Consider the following 6,457-nt stretch of genomic DNA (forward strand, 5'->3'; position numbering starts at 1 on the left):
TTCCAGGAGCCAGGGCCCCTCCCTGGGGAATCCCTCCAGAGGCACCCCTGGGTCAGCCGCACCCCCAGGTCTTGGAGAGGAGGGAGAAGGCGTGTCTGCAACCCCCCTCCCTGCTCACTGAGGTGGGATCACCTCCCGGCCCCACCTGGCACCAGGCACAGGGCACCCTTCTCCCTGTCCGAGCGGGTCCAGCCTCTTCCCTCATGACTCCTCACCGGCACCCCTACCTTGTCCAGCCCAGGGAGGGGCCCAGGTGGAGCTGGGGGCTGGGCGGGGCCCTGGGACATTCTGTTCTTTTTTACATCACTGGCTGCCAGGCCAGGAATGTGTAACGTCCCCAGTTGTGGTCACGGGGTTGCAGGAATGTGTGCTCGGAGAAGGGGCCAGGCAGGGCACTTGGGCAGAGCCCCGGAGCCCAGGGAGCTCAGGGACAGGGGGCACCGAGGAGCCAGGGAGGGAGGGATGTGGCCCGTGCAGGGAGATGCGGAGGAAGAGGCCGGGCCTGGCCCAAGGCCTCACCAGCCCTGGAAGGAAGGAAAAGCTCAATGTGGGGCTGTGTTTTTCCTCCAAAGTCTCTACCCCAAGCAACCGAGCAAGAGAATAGTGAAGTGCCAAGTGAAGAGGGAAGGCGTCAGAGAATGAGGCCCAAAAAGAGGGCCCAGGAGGCACAGAGACCAAACCAGACAGCCAGGTGAGAGGTCTGCCACTGTGTCCCTGCAGGAGGTGTCCGCTGGCTTCTCCCGCCTGCTGGAGGAGCAGGCCTGGGATGTGCAGGCGCCGGGGCCCAGCCCGAGCACTGATGTAGCTGGGTGGGAGAGGACAGGCCCCGACGGCATACGACTAGGATCCTAGTGACAGCTGCGGAGGCCAAGTGCTGAGCGAGCCTGGCGGCGGGGAGGGAGGGAGACGCACTCACCCAGGGGGCTCAGGAAGGCTTCCCAGAGAAGATGCCATCGCTGCTGGGTCTTGCAGAACAAGCGGGCTCAGGGTACAGCCCTGTCTGCGCCCCGTCTCCTGTGGCCTCTTAAAGTGAGAGCTGCTGTCGACCAGGATTCCAAACGCGCCCCATTGATTCCCAGACACGTATAGGGGACAACTCCCCTCGGAAGGGAAAGGCTGGCTTTTTCTTTATTTTCCAGACGAAGAAACTGCCCTCCGCAAAGATAAGCCAGTTTTCTGTGGACACAAAACCAAATAGCAGTAGAGTGCAGAACAGGAGCAGAATTGTTCTTCCGCAGGGGGATGTCTGCTCAGGGGTTGTGCCATACACCCCAAGAGAGACCAGCCACAGATTCTTGGGGAACCGGGGCTCCCCTGCACCTGGTTTTGAACACCAGGAAGGTTCACGCACTCCCACAGAGAGTCCGTGGATTGACCAGCCATCAGCGTCCTGGATTATCGCCCAGGCTCCGTGAGAAGCTCTCTCTACCGTCCCCGCCTTCCCAAGGGACATCCTACCTACAGGTGGGGTACACAGCACCCTGCTTGTCCCATCTCAGAGGTTCAGAGAGACACATCCCTGCCTTTTCTATTTGCTGGCTGGTGCCTGAAATCCAACCACTGGCCCAAGGCCTCACGGCAAATAGTTTTCGTTTTCCTCTCAAGGGCTCGGTGAGCAGGATCCGGAGGCCTGGGCTGGGCTGAGCTGGAGAGCGAGCGCAGTGCCCCTGGAGCACCTGCCAGGGTGTGGCAGCTTAGGGACAGCAGCATTCCAGACCTGGAAGGGGCCAGAGCAAGCTTGTTGTTGTGAAAAAAACAGAAATCTGAGACCTGCACTTGACGTGGCTCTGTTTTAAATATTATCTTTTAAGGTGCAGAAAAAAATACCTGAACACGTTTTGTTCACAACACAATTTTCCAACCACATGGAGGTTTACAGGACAATAAAAGCCTCCCTCTGTCCCATTCCTTTCCCACCCCTTGGCCCAGGAGAGCCACTGTCATTTGTGTCCATCTGTATCTTTTTTGGGTGCTTTTATAGACTTACCTGTGTTTTTTAAAAACAAGATATATAGTTTTTTTCCATAAATGGGACCACGGTCTAGGCATTATTCTATGACTTCCATGTTGGCTTTTAAACTATGTGCCTTAGAAAATGAGTTTCTCCTGGGAAAAACCACAGTGGAAAAGAACATTAAAAAAAAGAAGAGGAATGTAAAAAAAACACAAAATGACACTTTACCACTCTGGGCCACCCGGCTCTCAATGAAAGGGAGGGGGTGGGGTTGTAAGGCAGCCCAGATGGTCACCAAAGCCCTTTCCAGCTGGCTCTGCATCTAGCTCCTTGCTTAATGCATCAGGGAACTAAGGTCCCAGAAACAAAGTGACTTGCCCACATCACCCTGGGAGTTGGGGGTGGGGCCAGATTGAGAGCTGAGCTTCCCCTTTCCAAGCTCAGTGATGCTCCCTGACTTCCAGAGAAGTGGATGCCTGTTCTGGGGGGCATCGGGGCCTTGTAGGTCTTGTCTTGAAGCTCCCCCAGCCTCTCCCAGAGCCTCAGCCCTTCCTTCCCCCTCCCAGGACCGGCCATCCTCTAACCCTGTGGTTTGACCATAAACTGTGCAAAGGCTACAGGGAGAGAGGGGAGACTAGAAGGTCTGCAGTGGAATGAGGGTTGTGAGTTCGGAGGGTCTTCCTGCCTCTTGCTGCCCGGGGACAGGAGATGATGGAAGTGATCGCTTTCTCCCCCACGCTCCAACATGCACTGCTGTACACTCTTATCTCGGTGTGTGCATGTGTGCATGCGTGTATGTGTGTGTTTCCATATGCACGGATCATGTTATGAGTTCTCTGAAGACAGGCACTAGGTTTATTACCAGTGGCCCCAGGGTCTAGTGGCCACTCTTTGTTGACCCCCCCACTCTGCAGAAGACAGCAGAATTAGCATCTTGGGTAAGACTCAAGGTATATCTTTGACAGAGAGTGATGTGCTATGAGAAAGTATCCTCAAATCTAAAATTTGACACAAACGAACTTATCTACAAAACAGACTCACAGACATAGAGAACAGACTTGTGGTTGCCAAGGGGTGGTGGTGGGGGAGGGATGGATTGGAAGTTTAGGCTTAGCAGATGCAAACTAGTATACATAGGATGGATAAACAACAAAGTCCTACTGTAGAGCACAGGGAACTATATTCAATATCCTGTGATAAACCATAATGGAAAAGAATGTATATATGTGTAAAACTGAATCACTTTGCTGTACAGCAGAAACTAACACAACATTGTAAATCAACTAGAGTACATTTTTTTCCATTAACAATTTTAATCAGTTTATTGTCTGAAGCACTATACTAGGAATAACATACAAACAAATTAAATTCTAAATATTGCTCTTACCCCTTTTGAAGTTTACCCTCAAATGCATAGGATAAAGCAATTAAGCTAGTAAAAAAGGAGTAAATTTGGAGTCACTTGGGCAGGACAAAAAGATTTGTTTCATGATCTAGAAATAGGAGTCGTAAGTCACCATTGTAAGTAGAGAAGTACAGAACTGATTTTTGGCTGCATTGGGTCTTCATTGCTGTGCGCAGGCTTTCTCTAGTTGTGGCGAGCGGGGGCTACTCTTCCTTGCGGTGTGTGGACTTCTCATTGCGGTGGCTTCTCTTGCCGCGGAGCACGGGCTCTAGGCCGTGGGCTTCAGTAGTTGTGGCTTGCGGGCTCCAGAGTGCAGGCTCAGTAGTTGCGGCACACGGGCTCAGTTGCTGCGCGGCGTGTGGGATCTTCCCAGACCAGGGATCGAATCCATATCCCCTGCATTGGCAGGCGGATTCTGAACCACTGCGCCACCAGGGAAGTCCCATGAATTTTTTAAAAATTAAAAAAATAAATGAAGATATCCTCAAAACATCCAACATCCTAATTTCCTCTGAGTACCCATTAATTTGTGGTTTGTTAATTTATCTAAATTTCCTTCACCTTTTCATTTTAGTCTCTATCCTTTCTAGGGTAAAAAGGAGTCACTCAAGTAATTGTAACTTTTTACTCTTACTGCTTAGAGCTAATTAAGCACTGGGCTGCCCACTGTGGAAAACAGTGTCCTTTTACCTGTGCTTTTGTAGTATGAATTTCTCTTTAATCTAAAATGATGTTCCAGAAAATCCTTCCCTGCCACTCTTAGTCCGGTCACCTGGCACGACTCCTAGAAGTTCACCATTTGAAGTTTATTCCTTTGGATTAAGGCTGAATTTCTCAACCTTGGCACTATTGACACTTGGATAATTCTTCGTTGTGGCCATGTCCTGTGCACTGTATGATGTTTAACAGCATCCCTGGCCTCTACCGACTAGATGCCAATGGTACGCCCTGAATTGTGACAATCAAAAACTCCTCCAAATATTCCTAAATGTCTTCTAGGGGGCAAAATCACCCCAGTTGAGAACGACTGGGCTGAGGGATTGTCCCCGGTGAAAATATTCTGGAGAAGGACGACCCTCATCAATTACACATTTCTCAGTGTTTACCAGACCCTATTCAAGGACAGCAGTTGGCTGAGAGCAGTATGGGGAAGAGGGGAGAAAGAAGAGTAGAAGAATCCACAGGGGGAAAGGAGGGGGAGAGATAAATTGGGAGATTGGGACTGACGTACACACACTACTATATATAAAATAGCTAACTAATAAGGATCTACTGGCTAGCACAGGGAACTCTACTCAATACTCTGTAATGACCGATATGGGGAAAAAGTCTAAAAAAGAGTGGATATATGTATACGTATAACTGATTCACTTTGCTGTACAGCAGAAACTAACACAACATTGTATATCAACTATACTCTAATAAAAACCAAAAAAAAAAAAAAAAAGAATCCATTCCCATAAACCCTCCTTTTGGATTCCTCATGGGCCTCTGGGAAGAAGGATCTCCCAGCAACCCCCTCTGGAGAGGGCCTGGAGAAGAGCCTCCCTCCCACACACTCTGGGGGTCTATGGGGCACTCAGTTGGGGTCTGGTGTTGCCCCATGGAAATCAGCAAAACCTCAAGGAAGCCGAAGAAGAACACGAAAGGGAAGAAGCAGAGACAATGTCTGCCCATGAAGAGTTCAAGGTGAGGCTCCCCTCACCCTCCCGGAGAAGGCAGGGCAGGCATAATAACCATTTATGGATGAGATTTGTCCATCAGGGTCCAGAAAGAGGAAACACTCTAAGTCTTTCAAATGGAAGAAATTTAATACAGAGAATTGGTACATGGTTGATGGAAATGCTGAGAAGCCAGTGGGGGACAGCAAGGCAACCCAGAAAATAGCAAAGCAGGAAGCAGCTACATCTCTAGGGCTGGAAAGACAAACTTATAATGAAGCCTTACAGACCCAGAAGCCTCCAGAGCTATTTGGCAGAAACTAAATAGTGGGGGCTGCCTGGCAGGGGATGGGACAGTGGAAGGATGGAAGGAAGCAACACAACCAGCTGCACGCTGTGTCAGAAAGCAGAGAAGCAGAGAAATCGCCTGGCTTCTTCCATCTTCCCACCAAATTGTCCTCCACCCCCTGTCTTCCTACTGGCTGAGCCTACAGGGAAGCCAGAGGGAAAAGCACTCTGGGAAATGTTGTTCCCAATAGTAAACAGACCAGAGCAGGGGAAGGGTGGAGAACAGATCAGAGCTGCAAGCAAAGCAGCAGTAGATTTGGCACAAAAAAAGAGACCCAGCGAGGTGAAGTGATGGGGCCAAGATTAAAGTCCAGATCTTAGGGCTCTTTCCATAGGACCCAGAGAGTCCTTGAAAGCTGAAGTGACAGCTCATCCTGGCAGCAGAAAGAATATAGTTCAGACTGCTGGAGCTAAAAGGATCTGAGATGGTGCTTACCTGTGAAGCAGGGAGCTTTGCCTGGAAAGGGCATGCAGGAACATCTTGGGGTGCTGGAAGTATTCTGGGAGATACTCAGGAATACACAAAAGTGAAAATTCATTGATCTGTACACATAAGATTAGTGTACTTTATGCATTTCATTGTTTATAGGTTATACTTCAATTAAAGGAAAAAGAGTCCCTGTCTTTGAGTACAATCTTAAAATATTTTCAAATGAAATGATATATGTCAGGGATTTGCTTCAAAATACTTAAGAGAAGATGAGAAGAGTAGGAGAGGGCTCTGTGGGAGAAATAAGACCCGCCTCAGGTGAGGCTGGGAGTCCACAGTACCACTGTCTCCTCTTTTCCATATGTATAAATTATGTGTGATTTCCATGAAAATAAAAGAAATAGAGACCTAAATAGACTTTCTTCCAAAGAAGACACATGGGCCAACAGGCCCATGAAAAGATGCTCAACATTGCTAATTATTAGAGAAAGGCAAATCAAAACCACTATAAGGTATCACCTCACACCAGTCAGAATGCCATCATCAAAAAGTCTACAAATAATGGGACTTCCCTGGTGGCGCAGTGGTTAAGAATCTGCCTGCCAATGCAGGGGACACGGGCTCGAGCCCTGGTTTGGGAAGATCCCACATGCCATGGA

Source organism: Mesoplodon densirostris, chromosome 11 (assembly GCF_025265405.1).
Source record: "Mesoplodon densirostris isolate mMesDen1 chromosome 11, mMesDen1 primary haplotype, whole genome shotgun sequence".
NCBI classification, from domain to species: domain Eukaryota; kingdom Metazoa; phylum Chordata; class Mammalia; order Artiodactyla; family Ziphiidae; genus Mesoplodon; species Mesoplodon densirostris.